The sequence below is a fragment of the Tachypleus tridentatus genome, chromosome 3, assembly GCF_004210375.1.
Source record: "Tachypleus tridentatus isolate NWPU-2018 chromosome 3, ASM421037v1, whole genome shotgun sequence".
Lineage (NCBI taxonomy): Eukaryota > Metazoa > Arthropoda > Merostomata > Xiphosura > Limulidae > Tachypleus > Tachypleus tridentatus.
In genome coordinates this window covers 38,922,612-38,942,146 of record NC_134827.1, presented here as the reverse complement: position 1 = coordinate 38,942,146, position 19,535 = coordinate 38,922,612, and the positions used below count along the sequence as shown (strand labels likewise).

General features: G+C 34.6%; 1 long non-coding RNA gene across 1 annotated transcript; it reads left to right on the top strand.

Moving 5' to 3' along the window:
- Positions 1 to 2,937: 2,937 nt before the first annotated feature.
- LOC143246718 (uncharacterized) lies at positions 2,938 to 18,334 on the top strand. Its single transcript, XR_013026106.1, has 3 exons — positions 2,938 to 3,074; positions 15,428 to 15,572; positions 17,379 to 18,334. It is a non-coding gene; the product is annotated as an uncharacterized LOC143246718 (long non-coding RNA).
- Positions 18,335 to 19,535: the final 1,201 nt, after the last annotated feature.

Genomic DNA, 19,535 nt, shown 5'->3' with positions numbered 1-19,535 from the left:
CGGTAATCAGTATTACTGTGATCTGAGTTAGAGGATATTTTGTCATCTGTTATATATGTTACAGGGTTTTACTTATCCTCTAACACAGACCCGGTAATCAGTATTACTGTGATCTGAGTTAGAGGATATTTTGTCATCTGTTATATATGTTACAGGGTTTTACTTATCCTCTAACACAGACCCGGTAATCAGTATTACTGTGATCTGAGTTAGAGGATATTTTGTCATCTGTTATATATGTTACAGGGTTTTACTTATCCTCTAACACAGACCCGGTAATCAGTATTACTGTGATCTGAGTTAGAGGATATTTTGTCATCTGTTATATATGTTACAGGGTTTTACTTATCCTCTAACACAGACCCGGTAATCAGTATTACTGTGATCTGAGCTAGAGGATATTTTGTCATCTGTTATATATGTTACAGGGTTTTACTTATCCTCTAACACAGACCCGGTAATCAGTAGTACTGTGATCTGAGTTAGAGGTTATTTTGTCATCTGTTATATATGTTACAGGGTTTTACTTATCCTCTAACACAAACCCGGTAATCAGTATTACTGTGATCTGAGTTAGAGGATATTTTGTCATCTGTTATATATGTTACAGGGTTTTACTTATCCTCTAACACAGACCCGGTAATCACTATTACTGTGATCTTACATCTCTTTTAAAGGGTCTCTTTTTTTTCTATTCACGTATCATTATGTTAGTCTGTGCTTACACCTATTTTGAAGGGTCTCTTTTTTCTATTCACGTATCATTATGTTAGTCTGTGCTTACATCTCTTTTAAAGGGTCTCTTTTTTTCTATTCACGTATCATTATGTTAGTTTGTGCTTACATCTCTTTTAAAGGGTCTCTTTTTCTATTCACGTATCATTATGTTAGTCTGTGCTTACATCTCTTTTAAAGGGTCTCTTTTTCTATTCACGTATCATTATGTTAGTCTGTGCTTACATCTCTTTTAAAGGGTCTTTTTTTTCTATTCACGTATCATTATGTTAGTTTGTGCTTACATCTCTTTTAAAGGGTCTCTGTTTCTATTCACGTATCATTATGTTAGTCTGTGCTTACATCTCTTTTAAAGGGTCTCTTTTTCTATTCATGTATCATTATGTTAGTCTGTGCTTACATCTCTTTTAAAGGGTCTCTTTTTTCTATTCACGTATCATTATGTTAGTCTGTGCTTACATCTCTTTTAAAGGGTCTCTTTTTCTATTCACGTATCATTATGTTAGTCTGTGCTTACATCTCTTTTAAAGGGTCTTTTTTTCTATTCACGTATCATTATGTTAGTCTGTGCTTACATCTCTTTTAAAGGGTCTCTTTTTCTATTCACGTATCATTATGTTAGTCTGTGCTTACATCTCTTTTAAAGGGTCTCTTTTTCTATTCATGTATCATTATGTTAGTCTGTGCTTACATCTCTTTTAAAGGGTCTCTTTTTCTATTCACGTATCATTATGTTAGTCTGTGCTTACATCTCTTTTAAAGGGTCTCTTTTTCTATTCACGTATCATTATGTTAGTCTGTGCTTACATCTCTTTTAAAGGGTCTCTTTTTTTCTATTCACGTATCATTATGTTAGTCTGTGCTTACATCTCTTTTAAAGGGTCTTTTTTTTCTATTCACGTATCATTATGTTAGTTTGTGCTTACATCTCTTTTAAAGGGTCTCTGTTTCTATTCACGTATCATTATGTTAGTCTGTGCTTACATCTCTTTTAAAGGGTCTCTTTTTCTATTCATGTATCATTATGTTAGTCTGTGCTTACATCTCTTTTAAAGGGTCTCTTTTTTCTATTCACGTATCATTTCTATGTTAAAGACATTTCTGTTATGTATTTTGTTCCTTGTTCATAAATAAGTTTATATTAATTCTGTACTATACTTCGTAATTAAAAGATTTTTGATTATATAAGGGTTTTATTTGTTTTGGGGCTGTGATGTATTTGTGGTAAGTAAATGTTTCAGGAGAGAGAGATGGTTACTAAACTCCTTGATCGGAGTGAGAGTTTCAAATTTATTGGTTTCAAGGTGAAAGTTAATTGTTATATTGTAAACAGTCCTGAATTAAGGAAAACACGAATATGGTATATGAGCATATAAAGCATTTCTACCTTCTATTATTTGTTCTATAGATATGCACGCGGTCTGGAAGACCATCAAACTGCTTTCTTTCTACCTACCATTGCTCCTTTGTTGTTCTCGAACTGTACAACGCCTGTTCCACCCATGATGGGTATTGTTCAATACTGCATATTGTGTAAGAATGTCTATAATAGTCTCCCTCAAAATTGTTAGATGACATCTCTACTGCTGTTCTGATGAGAGTGGCCATTCATGTGACTAGTGCTGGTCGTCCTTGGTAAATGTGAGGTTATTTGCAAGTTAAAGTATGTTGCATTTAGTTAGCCTAGTCTGAATCAGAATCCTAAATAGCCAATCACTGAAGATATTTAGCCAAAGCAGTAGTACATTACGCTCATTCAAACACTGTGTTTGTATTTAGTGTATGGTAAATATTGTACACTATGTGTTATACTTTGTGTCCAACCTTATTACTCCATTTTAAATCAACACAGTTGGTAGAGATTTAGTGTTACTTTGAAATCAGTACAACTATTTTTCAGGCAAGCGAAACGTTTCTGCAAATATCAACTGATTACTTTAGAAACGTTTTTAGCTTAAACTGAAACATGTAAAGACATATCATTTTAACAATCACAACCTATTTAAGCTGGGCTAAAACGATGAATCTCATCTAACAATACCTAACTCAAGTATCACCAGATTCTATCTGCAGAATTGTACATCGCTTTGTGGCACAATGGATTTGTATTTTTGTTTGTTTTGTAACCTTTTGTTTAAGTAAATTATTTGAAAACTGTATATTTTTAAAATAAGATTCAAGCATATGTTCTTTTTTAGATACAATGGCTGCCATACCTTATGCAGTTCATAATGTGAAAAAGATCCGAGAATGTTTAAAACATCAAAAAAATAAACAAACCACTTTCTCTGAAAATGAACCAAAAGAACTCGACTGGAATGATCAAAGTTTAAATAATGGTATGTGACTTGGTCCTAAGTTATGTAGTTTTAAATTAACGTTTCTTAAGTTATTTTTAAACAATCGTGGTTACATGCTTTCTTTGTCAGATGTCAAAAACCCGGAGCTCATCAGCACCGAGTGTTTTGTCATTAGATCGGTCCAATCACAGTTCATTACATAAGTTAGCTCTTTCTTCAGCTGCCAGCAAGTCCTCACTTGTTGACCATCGGTCAATGTTGTTCAGTAAGCAAAACCACATTAAACTATCTGCTATGTCCACCATGGATAAGTTTAGCATTGTAAATTCGTAGACTTACTACCGTCACACCCATTGTAAATCTGTAAACTTACTACTGTCACGCCCATTGTAAATTCGTAGACTTACTACCGTCACACCCATTGTAAATCTGTATACTTACTACTGTCACGCCCATTGTAAATTCGTAGACTTACTACCGTCACACCCATTGTAAATCTGTATACTTACTACTGTCACGCCCATTGTGAATTCGTAGACTTACTACCGTCACACCCATTGTAAATCTGTATACTTACTACTGTCACGCCCATTGTAAATTCGTAGACTTACTACCGTCACACCCATTGTAAATCTGTAGACTTACTACTGTCACACCCATGGTAAATCTATAGACTTACTACTGTCACACCCATGGTAAATCTGTAGACTTACTACTGTCACACCCATGGTAAATCTATAAACGTACTACTGTCACACCAGGGAACTGTTGGACATCATCTGACTTTATCATCCTTTTCTTCTTTTTGATCTTCTCCCAGAGATCATTCCTCCTGTCATCTCCTTCATGAGGCCATTCCTCACAACACATTCCTAATATATATGTTCACAAATATTGACTAAATCCGCACTTCTAAACCTTCTAGTCTCTTCATGTCTTCTTTACATATCGTCCACATGTATACACTACCATTCTTCATATGTAATTCATTTTCAGTTAGATCTTCAGTTTTCTCTCAAAACATTTATTAGTATTTTATTTTTATATTCTGGAGGTTTTTTTAACCATCACAGTTACAATTCTCATTTCTTTAGAACACCAACCCTGTGATGTCATAAGGCTACTTATGTAGTAAAACTTTTTGTCCTCTTTCAACTTTTACCTTTGACAGGAATGTTAAGGATCGTACCTCCTTTTCTTGCCACCCGTATCACTTCAGCCTTTTTCACGTTCATTTTCATTGCATAATATTTTGTTGCTTCGTTTAGTTTCGTAACTGAAATTCGTAACCCTTATTCTACATTAATCAGCACTGCTTTTTCATGTGTAAACATGTAAGATATTACACTTTGTCCTCCAATAATTATTCCTTCAGTCAATGTTTTCTCATTGTTCCTTCACCATTATCTCTACTTAGAAGTAAAAAGTGTTGATGACAATATGTACTTACACCTCTTCTGGTTACTTTAATGTCTAATTCATCTTCACCTATTCTTACTGTTGCTGTCTGACTCGTGTGAAAAGCCACAATCAGTCTTCTATTTTCCAGTCCATACCAACAATTCTGAGTACATTGAACAAAATATTCCAGTTTACTCTTTCAAGTGGTTCTTCAAAATTTATGAAATAGATAAATACATCTCTGTGAAAGCCTAAATCTCATTCCATAAATAGTATACATTACTCTTGTTTTACGTCATTTCCAAAGCCTAAATCGATTTTCACTATGTATGTCTTTGCTTTGTTTTTAAAATAATTGTGATATATATGTTTTCAGATTAATTATTCTGAAATTTTGGAGGTCAGTTTCGATTGATTTGTTTGAAATTGTTATCACTACCGATTTCATAAAGTCTGATGATTATACATTTCTTTGGTACATTTTGTTGCAGAGTGCGATGGATTCACTTATTGTTCCTTCTTCAAATAATTTTGTACTTTTTCAATGAATTTCGTCAATACCTTCTGCCATCCCTGTCTTCATACCTTTAAACGATGTAGTAATTTAAATCTTAAGCCTAACAGAATCTTTATGTTTTAGTCCACCCTTTCTTCCTTTTCTATTTCAAGTCTGTCTAACTTTTCAATACTTTTCAACGTACTCTTTCTGCCTTTCTTTTCTTCTTGAGTTAGGTTGTCGTAATTTGTTTCACTGTTTTATACAGTAAATTTAATCTTTTTTTTCTGTATTGCTTTAACTGCCAGAATTCCCTTACCACCATATTGTATTTTGTTTGAATTGTTTTTATTCTCATTTCATTGTTCTTCTCTCTGGATTCATTTTTTTTATTAAATAAACAGTTTTTCATTCCTTTACATAAACAGTTTTCATTCCTTTACATAAACAGTTTTTTCACTCCTTTACATAAACAGTTTTTTCACTCCTTTACATAAACAGTTTTTCACTCCTTTACATAAACAGTTTTTCACTCCTTTACATAAACAGTTTTTCACTCCTTTACATAAACAGTTTTTCACTCCTTTACATAAACAGTTTTCTCTCCTTTACATAAACAGTTTTCGCTCCTTTACATAAACAGTTTTCGCTCCTTTACATAAACAGTTTTCGCTCCTTTACATAAACAGTTTTCACTCCTTTACATAAACAGTTTTTTCATTCCTTTACATAAACAGTTTTTTCATTCCTTTACATAAACATTTTTTTCATTCCTTTACATAAACATTTTTTTCATTCCTTTACATAAACATTTTTTCATTCCTTTACATAAACATTTTTTCATTCCTTTACATAAACAGTTTTTTTTCATTCCTTTACATAAACAGTTTTTTTTCATTCCTTTACATAAACAGTTTTTTTCATTCCTTTACATAAACAGTTTTTTTCATTCCTTTACATAAACAGTTTTTTCATTCCTTTCATAAACAGTTTTTTCATTCCTTTACATAAACATTTTTTTCATTCCTTTACATAAACATTTTTTTCATTCCTTTACATAAACATTTTTTTCATTCCTTTACATAAACATTTTTTTCATTCCTTTACATAAACAGTTTTTTTCATTCCTTTACATAAACAGTTTTTTCATTCCTTTACATAAACAGTTTTTTCATTCCTTTACATAAACAGTTTTTCATTCCTTTACATAAACAGTTTTTTCATTCCTTTACATAAACAGTTTTTTCATTCCTCTTCATAAACAGTTTTTTCATTCCTTTACATAAACAGTTTTTTCATTCCTTTACATAAACAGTTTTTTCATTCCTTTACATAAACAGTTTTCCTTTCTTCTCACTCCTTCACTTGTCTTTATCCCTAATGTTATAAACAACAGAGAACTCGTTCATTGCCCATTTTTATTTCATCACTGCATATTTAACCTGTTCCATGATTGTTCCTTCTTTCTGTCTGGCCCTGCATGGCCAGATGGATTAAGGCGTTCGACTCGTAATCTGAGAGTTGCGGGTTCGAATCCCTTCACACCAAACATGCTTTCCATTTCAGCCGTGAAGACATTATAATGTGACACTTAATCCCACTATTCGTTGGTAAATGAGTAGCCCAAGAGTTGGCAATGGGTGGTGATGACTAGTTGTCTTCTCTCTAATCTTACACTGCTATATTTGGGACGGGTAGAGCAGATAGTCCTCGTGTAGTTTTGCGCGAAATTCAAAAGAAACCAAAATTCAAACAGTTTTTCACGTTTTTCATTTCTAGTTCCCTGACTGTAACCACCATTATCTTTACCATCTCTTCCTTTTCCTACAGCTACATTCCAATCTTTACCATCTCTTCCTTTTCCTACAGCTACATTACAATCTTTACCATCTCTTCCTTTTCCTACAGCTACATTACAATCTTTACCATCTCTTCCTTTTCCTACAGCTACATTCCATCTTTACCATTCTTTTTTCTCCTACAGCTACATTACAATCTTTACCATCTTTCCTTTTTCCTTTCCATAGTTACATTCCATCTTTTATCTTCTTCCTTTTTCCTATAGCTACATTCCATCTTTTTCTTATCTACCATCTCTTCTTACATCTTTCCTTTTCCCATAGCTACATTCCATCTTTATTTCATCTTTCTTCTTCCTTTCCATAGCTATTCATTCCATCTTTATATTATCTTTTCCTTTTCCTTTTATAGCTACATAACCTTTATTTTATCTTTTCCTTTTTCCTATAGCTACATTATAACCTTTACCTTTCTCTTTTCCTTTTTTCCTATAGCTATATTATAACCTTTATTCTTCCTTTTCCTATAGCTATATTCCATCTTTTACTTATATCTCTTCCTTTTTCCTAGCTATATTACATAACCTCTTAATTATATCTTCCTTTTTCCTAGCTACATTCCATTTTACCATCTCTTCCTTTTCCTATAGCTACATTATCTTTATCCTTTTCCCTTACCATCTTCTTTCTTTTTTTTCCTATATTATATACATCCTTTACCTTCCATCTCTTTTCCTTTTTTCCTATAGCTACACATAACCTTACTTATCTCTTTCCTTTTCCTATAGCTATTATAACCTTTAATTATCTCTTTCCTTTTTCCTATAGCTACATTACATAACCTTTCCTTATCATCTCTTCCTTTTCCTATAGCTACATTCCATCTTTACCATCTCTTCCTTTTCCTATAGCTATATTCCATAACCTTTACCTTATCTCTTCTTTTTTCCTATAGCTACATTACATCTTTAATATCTTCTTCCTTTTCCTACTACATTCATTATTTTCTTTTCCTATCTACTTTTCCTCTTCCTCCTTTCCATTCTTAACCTTTACCATCTCTTCCTTTTCCTATAGCTACATAACCTTTTCCATCTCTTTCCTTTTTCCTATAGCTACATTCCACATAATCCTTACTATTCATCTCTTTTCCTTTTTCCTATAGTTATATTACATTCCATCTTTTCCTTTTAGCTATATCTCTTTACTTATCTTTTTCCTATAGCTACATTATAATCTTTAATTTATCTCTTCCTTTTCCTATAGCTTATATTATTAACCTTTACTCATCTCTTCCTTTTTCCTATAGCTACATTATAATCTTTTATCTTATCTCTTCCCTTTTCCTATAGCTTACATTAGCCTTAATCTTTACCATCTCTTCCTTTTTCCTAGCTACATTATTAATTCCCTTTACGATCTCTTATCTTTTCCTAGCTATATTATTCCTCTTTTCCTCCTATAGCTACATTACCTTTAATGATTCCTTTTTTTACCATCTCTTTTCCTTCCTTTTCCTATATTACATTATTAATCCTGACATCTTTTCCTTTTTTTCCAGCTACATTCCAATCTTTCTACCATCTCTTCCTTTTCCTATAGCTACATTATTAACCTTTATCTTTCGCTTTCTTCTCTTTCCCTTTTCCTATAGCTACATTATTAACCTTTTCCTAGTTACATTTTATCTTCCTCTTTTCCTAGCTAGATATCATTATTTACATTCTCTATTTCCTTTTCCTATATCTTTACCATCTTTTTTCCATATAGTTTCCTTTTTTCCTCTATAGCTACATTAACCTTTACTCATCTCTTTTCCTTTTCCTATAGCTATATTACATAACCTTTACCATCTCTTCCTCCTTTTCCTATAGCTACATTACATCTTTTAACCTGATCTCTTCCTTTTCCTATAGCTACATTATAATCTTTACTTTATCTCTTCCTCTTTTTCCTATAGCTACATTATTAATCTTTACCATATCTTCCTTTTTCCTATAGCTACATTACAATCTTTAATACTATATCTTCCTTTTTCCTTTTTCCTATTCCTTACATATTAATCTTTAATTATCTCTTAACCTTATCATTTTTTCCTACAGCTACATTATAATCTTTACTATCTTCTTCCTTTTTCCTATAGCTACATTACATCTTTAATCTTTTTTCTTTTCCTATTAGCTATTATTATCTTTACCATCTTCCCATAGCTACATTATAATCTTTATTATATAGCTACATTATTAATCTTTACATTATCTCTTCCTTTTTCCTATAGCTACATTACATCTTTACCATCTCTTCCTTTTTCCTATAGCTACATTACATCTTTAACATATCTCTTCCTTTTTCCTAGCAGCTACATTATTAATCTTTACCATCTCTTCCTCCTTTTCCTACATTATCTTTTACATCTCTTTCTTTTCCTATAGCTACATTATAATCTTTACTTTCTCTTCTTTTTCCTACAGCTACATTACAATCTTTACCATCTCTTTCTTTTTCCTATAGCTACATTACAATCTTTCCATCTCTTCCTTTTCCTACAGCTACATTATAATCTTTACCATCTCTTCCTTTTCCTACAGCTACATTACAATCTTTACCATATCTTCCTTTTCCTACAGCTACATTACAATCTTTACCATATCTTCCTTTTCCTACAGCTACATTACAATCACCAAAAATAATCATGTAACTATTTCCATTTTCTGCATCAAACTATATTTATCACCTTCTCATTGTGGATAGATGTGGGCATTAGACCTGAATGATCAGAACGTTTTCCTACATATATCCTTTGCTGTCGTCTTATCAGGCACTCCACCTTCTCCTCCATGGCTTTCTTACACTCCAGCATAGATAACTCTTACACCATCACTGTCGAAATCTTTCACCCATCTGCTGTACATCACAGAGTCCCAAAATGTCCATTTGGATGTGCATAGTTTATTTCTTGGTACTTCCTAATTACCCCCACCCTCCACATTGTTCTAACGTTCCGTGTTCCATGATTAATGAAGGTTTATTTCTGTTTGCTCCTGGAAGAATTTCGTTTCTTGACGACCTGGAGAGTTTTATTTCTTCTCCTACTAGATGCAACTCCCTCTACGAGCAAATTGGGATATTGCGTTTATTTCAAAATTATTATTCCTGATATGTGTCGTACTGGAATCTTTGACAGTGTTCTCAAGGAATTAAAAAAGTAATGACAGTGGAACAGCTCTCTAAATACAGGATTTTGTAATAACGAGATAAAGAGAACTGTTTCTATATACACCAAATATTATGAGAAATACTTACACGGACATTGACCTGAAAGGGGTCACAAAAGCGCGGGTTACTCTGATCTCATGCAGTGATTATTTTAACATTATCTTGTAACTGCGACCACTTTACCGAGACCATTATGATCTGCAATGATAGAGAAATTGTTTGGACGCACCTGACTCTTTCTGGTTTTTAAGACTTAAGACCCAACAAGGGAAGTGTATGTGTCATATTAGATAGTGTTCAGACAGTTTTCGCTTCCTTTTCTCAAAAAACTAAACTAAACTAACGTGGCAGGGGTTCAGTTTAGAGAGAGAGAAATCAGAAGAGTTCTCTCTCCAACTGGGGTGTTCAGGAACTTTGTAGTTCCTCTTCGTCCCCTTACGTGAGAAATGTTTTAAAATATCCATGGAATTTTTACTTTATTTTTAACATTTCAAAAATATTTGTGAGTGAGAGGAAGGACGGGAGAACTGAACGAAAGCAGCGAAAGTGAAGTGAGCCAGACCTTGGCTCGAGGATGGAGAACCCTGGCGGCTGGCGAATTGGTTTTTAAAATTTACTGTAATTGATTAGATACCCTTGACTGGGTAAACGGCCCTTTTCCGAATGAGGCTGGGACTTACAGGTCCGATGCCAGAGATTTTGCTGTGGGGGGAAACGGGAGTACCCCGAGAAAACCCACTTTCACGGCCTGGGCGCCGAATAATTTACCCAGACCGTGCCCGGAAGTAGCTGGGAAGAAAAAAGAAAAAAAAAACACAAAAACTGATGAACTATGTTGGTGGTATACTTGGAAACTGTTAGCTGCAGTCTTGTAGATCGGGTGGTAACTTCATTATGAACTTGTTTCCACACTTGAAGCCCATTGGTGCAACTGAGAAACGTGGTCTTGGTGGTGGAACTACTGGCTGTTCTTCGGTGAGTTGTTCTTCGCTGGTCTGTGATGCTTTGTTTCTTCTCGAGATTTTGGTTTGAGTTTTCTGCGTGGAGGTAGATTGTTTTTCAGTTTGTGCTGTCGAAGATGGTTATCTTCGTAATGGTTTGAGTCTGGCTGGTTGTTAAATTCTGTGGAACTAGGATTGAAGTCTGGCAGGAACTGTCCTTTTTCTTTCTTGAACTGCTGGAACTTGGCGTGTTGCTAACGATGGGTGTTGTCGTCTTCTGAGTTGGGTTGTCTGAATCCGTCTTCATGTTTCTTTTAATACGGTCTTGACTCGGCGGAATTTTGGTATTTTCATGTTTGAAGATTTCCGTTGGTTGTTTGCGATATCTGGGTGCTTGGTTTGAACCATTGTTGAGTGGTCGTCGATGTGGGCGTTCGGCTCTAAAATGAAATATATGATAATAACAGCCATCTCGTAAAATACAGTCGGCACTGTACTTCGATGTTGTCACTATCTTCATGAAGTGTGTGGGATGATTACTGTTCTTAGAATAAATTCGATGAACTGCGTATACCTTGGCTTGAATTTGGGGTTCTATGGTTTGTCTAATTTCTTCTGGTTGAATTGATGGGTCGACGCCCCTGAGGAATACAGTATAAAGATTGGCTGGCCTTTTAGTAGGGGAACAGCTCACTTTCAATTCAGTGTTCCATGGCTGGCACAAATAGGTTTGGTCTGCAGTAGTGGCTGGTTGGATGAGGATTCCTCCCCGGCGTAAAATACGGGTCCTGGACGGTTCGATGGTCGCCCCAGGCTTGGCTCGGGCGATAAACGTGGCGACTTGGTACGGCGTGAGGTTCGGCGGTAAGCCGTCGACGATTACAGGCGGAACTAACGGCCTGACTGGCGAGGATGAACGTTTCGTTCTGAATAGCATATTGGCACGTCTGACTTGCTCGGTGACTAGCTCTGGACTACCTCCCCTTTTCTCAATAGATGAGCTGAACCTTATATCCAGAACATAACTAGCGCTATCTGATGGGAAATAATTAATGTTTCAAATTTAAAAGAAACATGAAATGTATATTTAATTATTACAATCTAATCTAACGTTTTTAGTACTGATAACGTTACGATATTGTTATAAGCTGTTTTTTTATGTTGTAATTTGTTAATTAACTAGAGGGCGTTGAAAGAGAGCGTAGAACAACTAGAAAGTTTTAAACAACCCAAGGTGTTCTGGCATGGCCGAAGCTGTATTATAAATATAAGACAGTTCTGAAGTGTGTAGAATGTTGTTAAGATAGATAATTGAATCAGTCATGGTGTTTTAGGGTAGTATTTGAGCCTGTCTTTGCTAAAGCATATGAGTTGCTTTGTACGAGTGAGCTGATATTCGCTTTGCATTAATTAACGTAATATGTAACGTTGGCCTACAACAAGCCACGACAGTGTACTAATGTTTACATTTGTCGAAACATTAAAAAAGGAAATAAATAAGTTCACTATACCATGGTTTACGTGGACCAGACTTCGAATTATTTTCATCAGGTAATGATAAAAAAGGCCGCCGACGAACGAACGCCATAATAATATTTATTTAGTTGTGAGCACTTTTTTTTAAGCTAGCGCGCGTGTATGTGTTTTTCTTATAGCAAACACCGCGGGGAATCAAACCCCTGATTTTAGCGTTGTAAATACGTAGATTTATCGCTGTACCAGTGGGGGACTTTTTAAGCTAGTGAAGCATGATTGTAATTAACTGTACTTGCTATAAACACCAGTATTACTCTTATATTAAAGCTACACGAGGGCTATCTGTGCTAGCCGTCCCTAATTTAGCAGTGTAAGACCAGAGGGAAGGCAGCTAGTCATCACCACCAACCCTTGGGCTACTCTTTTACCAACGAAGAGTGGGATTGATCGAAACATTATAACGCCCCCCACGGCTGGGAGGGCGAGCATGTTTGGTGTGACAGGGATTCGAACCCGCGACCCTCAGATTACGAGTCGCACGCCTTAACACGCTTGGCCATGCCGGACCGCTATAATACTACTCTTAGGGCTTTGACAATGGTGCATGAGGTTGTTATTTAAGTAATTTTGAAATTAAAAGTTTCTAAAATCAAACACGCACAAATTGCAAGGAATAAACATAAAACTTCAGCTATATAATTAGTAAGTGTTTACGAAAGCGATTCTTACCGAACAGCTGATAGTCATTACCTAACAACAAAATTATTGGGTAATTTTCCATTTTCTCCAAGATCCGAGACATAAAATGTAAAATCATGTTTTAAAAAGATAAAAAATAAATTCTTACGTTTTCTTTCTCTTAAGAACAGAAAATGGTATTTGTAGGTCATTCTGTCACACTCCTTGTACACAGTCATCGGTATATACTCTTCAAAAAAAGAAACGCAAAAGGGATATTTTTGTTATTTTAAAGAGAATATATGTAATAACGTTACAAGCTCAGAGTATGTGATGTTACACGTGTTAAGGCACTGATTGTCAGACCAAAATGACAATAAAAGTTGTGCACTTTGAAAACGGAGGAAAACATCGGATTTTTCGCCAAAACGCATGCGTGTCTAATAAATTTGTTTGAGAGATCTGCATGTTCTGCAAGTGCATCATGTGCAAAATCCCTATAAAAGTGACGGGTTCTCGGTTTCCATAGCTCAGTGTTAAGTCACCGACACGCAATGCAGTTACGCCAAGACTGGCTGAAGCACAACGCAACAACGGCATTGGTCGCTTGGAAGCAGGCGAATCTCGATCAGATGCTGCCACAGCTGTGAATGGCTACCCAAGCACCATCACAAGGCTATGGAATCGTCACCAACAACATGGATCAACTCGTGACCGTCCACGATCTGGCAGACCTTGTGTGACCACGCCCGCACAAGATCACAACATCCGGTTACGTCACCTTCGGGATAGGACCACCACTGCGACGTCTACTGCCTCAACCATACCAGGGCTGCGTAGGATTTCTGATCAGACCGTACGCAACCGTCGACGAGATTCTTAGGCCCCATGTGCAACCCATCATGGTGAACGTCAGCGACGTTTTTCAACATGACAACGCCCGTCCTCACACAGCCCAAATCACCACTATTTTCTTGAGACACCGCAACATCAACGTTCTTCCCTGGCCCTCCAGATCACCAGATTTAAACCCCATCGAACATCTTTGGGACGAGTTGGACCGACGTCTGCGACGGCGACAATCTCAACTGCAGACTCTACCTCAGCTTGCAGAAGCTTTGCAGGCTGAGTGGACAGCCATTCCACAGGATGTGATTCGTCATCTCATCGCTTCCATGGGCAGGAGATGCCAAGCAGTTATTGATGCTCACGGGGGGCATACTCGTTATTGACGTTGAGTGACGTTAAACTTCACCTAGTGAGCGTGGACTTCGCCTTTGCAGACTTTGGATGTTCAGCAATGAATGTGCAAAGTTTCACACATGTCATACAGAACTACCCGGAATAAACTTGTTAACAATATGTCTCAAATTTTGCCTTTTACGTTTCTTTTTTTGAAGAGTATATTTGTACGTGATTCGGACATGTTTGTTGCACAAAATGATCAATATTATAATAAACCTGATTCAGAACAGAAAGAATAACAAACGTGAAAATTTTATAGCGATTACTTTCTGAAAGTGTTACATAAATTAACGGGATATGAGATTCTTGTAAAACGAACATTTATATCGATACCTGAAGAACAAAGGTTTATAATTGTGAGTGCATAGAGATGTTTAAAAGTCTGTTGGTGAGCTAATCCTATCAAAACTAACAAATCTGATCCTTACTAGAGAGCGCCTCAGCAGTATGTCTACTGACTTATAGCACCAGAATCCGGGTTTCGATATCAATGGTGGACAGAACACAGATAACTTATTGTATTTCACTACAAACAAATGTTAATGGAGAAATTTTTTTAAGTTCTATCAAAATCTTCTTTTTGCGTTAGTTGCCGAGCTGTATAATCTTAGATAAATTACATCACGTGACACTTTGTTCGTTAGACCTTATAATATTAACTGGAGTATTTTTGTTGTTATAAATTATAGATTATTAGCTGTCGGAAATTATGTAAATTTCTAATCAATAATGGGTTATCCAAGGTTATGAAAAGTTGCTTCCATCATATGTAATTGTAAAATACGCAAAAACGCTCGTAAAAAACGAAAACACAAAATATGAAACCGCAAGTGTTCATTTATCCTCTCACGGATAAAAAAAACAAAAAAAACCTTCATTCCAAATATGGTGAAGAATCGTAACAAGGAACTGTAAAAAACGCATCCATCTACCCCCTGCGAAATAGTTACATAAATATGCATTAGAGAGTTATAGCTATTTAAATAAAGCGTATTGATAAAGACGCAATAATGAACCGTTAATTCAATTAAATAAATTATTTGTGGAGTGTTATGATCGTTTCTATTCATAATAAATTATTAGATAATAATTTATAACATCTATTGATGAAAATATACATGTACGATAACCTGTGTCAAGTTTTGCAGTTCACGTCACCTAATTACAGTGACAAGATGATGAACAGTATCTGGGGTCTTTACAACAGATTAGCCTCTCATTCCTTCCAGAAAAACATAGAAGAAATAGTTTCCAACTTGGACTTGACTACTGTCTCCCAAAGAAGGTAAGTTTACCGCTTAAAAACATGAAGTGACAAAAAATGTAAGTATTATTTAATATTTTCTATTCTCGTTGAAAGTTTTCTTTAAACTTTGTATCTGTTGCTTCATTCATTCAGTTGGGGCCCGGCATGGCCAAGCGCGTAAGGCGCGCTACTCGTAATCCGAGGTTCGCGCCCGCGTCGCGCTAAACATGCTCGCCCTCCCAGCCGTGGGGACGTTATAATGTGACGGTCAATCCCACTTTTCGTTGGTAAAAAGAGTAGCCCAAGAGTTGGCGGTGGGTGGTGATGACTAGCTGCCTTCCCTCTAGCCTTACACTGCTAAATTAGGGACGGCTAGCACAGATAGCCCTCGAGTAGCTTTGTGCGAAATTCCAAAACAAACAAACAAATCATTCAGTTGGATAACAAAGGTTTTTAAATTCCATAATTTCAGCTAATAATATGCTACTGTCCTTACAACTCTATTATTTAATGTGATGATTAAGAACCCACTTTTCAGAATACAAAAGAAAAATTTGAAGACAGCTCGAATGATGGTTATATTATCTTGTTGAAACGTTGTACATATATGTTTTATTTATTATCTATTCAAGCTGGCTTTAAACTTTTGTATCCATTTGAGTATTTTCAAGAGAGGTTTTCAGGCTTTACAAATTTCTTTACTAGGGCGACTGTTATCAGTTAGGCTTAATGCACTAGGCCTGGCTTCTGACAAGTTTAACTGAATGATGAAAACAGACCAGAAACGTTCCTGTAGAAGTATATTTTTTGTTTTTCTGTTTGGATGTAGAAGGATTCTCTCATATTTCCTTTCCTCCTCGGATGTAAAAAAAACAACAACATGATTTATTTTTTTATATAGCATTAATCCAGTTTCTTGTATAGTCAGATATCGTGGGTTACTGCTGATAAGTCAGTAGGACTGAGTATTTCACTCGCCTGTTGAAATTTAATTTTTAAATTCTATATTCTTTCTTCAGTTTACAAATGATGTAAGTTGTGTTTTCTGTTCCTTGAATCTAAGTATTAATATTTGTATTAACTTGATTCACCATACTTTTGTTTTGTTATAGTTTACATTATTTCCTCTAGTGCGGTGGTTCCCAACTAGGGATAAGAGATAGCGTTCCAGGGGGTGTAAGATAACATTTGTTTTGACCACCTTCATTCTTAAATAAATAATTACTGTGAGGTGTGCGAGAACATATTAAAATGTTTCAGGGGTGCAGGGCATAAAAAAGGTTGAGAACCACTGTTCTATATTAGTCTACATATCAAATAAAAAGAAACTGAAACGATGCTTTACATATGTGTAATTTAAAAATGGTTTCACAATCAAGGTTCCTCACAAGATAGGGTTTAATAGTAACCAAATGAAAGCCACTATTTTAAATTATAATTATACTAGTGTGGAGACTTGTATTCTCTCATTTAAAAAATTCAACTTTCTAATTTACAAATAACCTGAATAAAAAAGAAATTTTGATAAAATTATTTGAAGTCTTTAACTTTTTCAAACCAATTTTGATTCCTCATGCCAAGAACACTGAATATTCACCAATTTAAGTGTTTATGGTTCCAAAGATAATTTTGAAGTCCATAAAGTGAGTTTTCGGTATAGAAGATGGCAGTTTCACAAATATACTGAGATGTATATAGAAACACAACCACCAATACATAATTCTATAAAAACATTAATATCTTTTTAGGTTTCTTTTTTACTGATATTAATCAGAAATAAAACTGTTGTTCTTATTACATGTTTGAAGAGACAGACCAGTTTAAATATGTGTAAACTTTTTACAGGTTTCACTGAACTCTAAACCCTGAGTGTGGAACAGATGTATGGATGTTTCATGTGAAACATTATTGGTGTTGAAAGAAGATATTGACTGTAATTAACTTTTCAGGGATTCGGTTGTTTGCAACTTAGGTATATAAGTATCTTAACTTATTTATAAAACAGAACTGAAAAACAAACATTAGCATGGTGTACTTCACAGTTTAGTAAGTATGATTCTAATTCATATTATCTTTATATAATCAGTGTAGATATGTGGTTCACACTATACTATTATAAATCAAAATGTACATACAGAGCATTTTCTCAATATACACCCACACAGTCAGCATAAATATACATTAACAAAACCAGTTAACACATAACTCATACAGTCAGTTTGAATATATTTACAGAATCGGTGCAACCCAGTCTGACGTGAATTACAATTAGTCTGTACTATCCATGTCCTGAGTATAAAGTATCATAAGAGATACATTAAACCAACTTAGTCTGTGTATATTTTAACCATGTTTCTGGGAATGTTCAAGGTTATACACTTCAGTATTACCTTTTGACAGTACCACTTATACAGTCAGTTAATAAGAGAAGCATATTTCTAGCTTCTCACAAACTATGGCTTCAGTACTCATACTGAATATGTATCTTAGCTAAATTGTGAAGAACTTATCACCTAAATAACCACTGACACTGGTGCTACATACATAATACATTTAACAGCTTACTAAAATGTTACCTAGCAAGGAGGAACCTTGGATGTTTCATACAGAACTTTTTAAAACGCCAAGACACACACACGTGTGACGTTTATAGTGAGGCCTACTGTGATTGAAGTCATTACCAAAAAGTGGATGTTTTTATTTATATGTTTTTTAACGATAAAAGTCTGTTCTATTTTGTTGTTAATATTTATGTATCGAATGATTTAAATAAAAATGAAGACTGTTTACCCTAAGGTTTACTAACAGAAAACTTGCATTTTCCATAAAGGAGATTATATCTCTAAACAACATTCATCATGACTGTCCTCTTGTTTTCAGTCTACTAGTAACTATAATAAAGTTTTACCTGTCGTTTAAGAACAGTTTAAAGTTAATTATGGTACTAGTGAAACCATTAGAATAACACATATATATACAGTCATCTTGACACTTGTGTACGAACGACTTGGTTTTACAGTAATGTACCATGTAATTCACATTTGAGTGACACATTTTGTAAAATTCATGTTAAGCACATTATTTAATGTACTTTAAATTTGTAAAGAGCCAATTAAATGTGGTTTGTAAGCTTTCTTCATGGTTTTAAAATAATGTTTAGGTAGAAAAACTTGTATACATATGTATTATATCACAATACAAAATGTGATATCTATACATATTACACGAACATTTAAAATGTAAATCTTTGTCAAAAACGTTTTTTTACTTCTCAACGGGGTTATTTATTACAAAAAATATACCACTTGTTAGAACAAAAACAAAAGTGACATGATTCTGGAAGTAAAGGGACTTTCATAAAGGTTCATGTCACTCATTTCTTGAAATTAAAAAAAAAAGAAACGTGGTCAGCTTCCGGTCAGTTACCTCTTTCTTTCTTTGTGAACCTGACGATGACTGAAGAAGGTCGAAACGTTGTTCGCTCCTCTACGTAAAATATTTTCTTAACCCAAATGAGCCGTTTTTACATGTATATAAAAAAAAAGACATTTATACCTATTAGCCATAAATGTGGCAGAAAAACTACTTGATATAAAACAAAGTTGGGCTAATATGAAATTCCACAAACATAACATTGGGAGCAAATGTGTTAGATGTGAGGAACATCTAGAAATGTATTTTTCAATGGAGACATGCCACATTTTGTAACTTGATACTTCGAGTTGAAACACGAGGATCGTGTACTACTGTTTAGTGACCAATCTTGTTACGGTATGATGTATCTACCAAATTGTGTTTCGTTAAACTACCAGTAAACAGGATTAGGTTTTGATTTAATTGTGAAACAGATGTTTCCTTTTTTAAAACTAGTTCTCAAACTGAACACTTGAAATTTAAATAAGTTAATAATGAGATTCAGGAAATTGGAAAGACAGAGGTTAACTTTCACAGAAAAACTTTGAAATATTTATATGAATCAGATGCAGACGTTATGTAAACCAA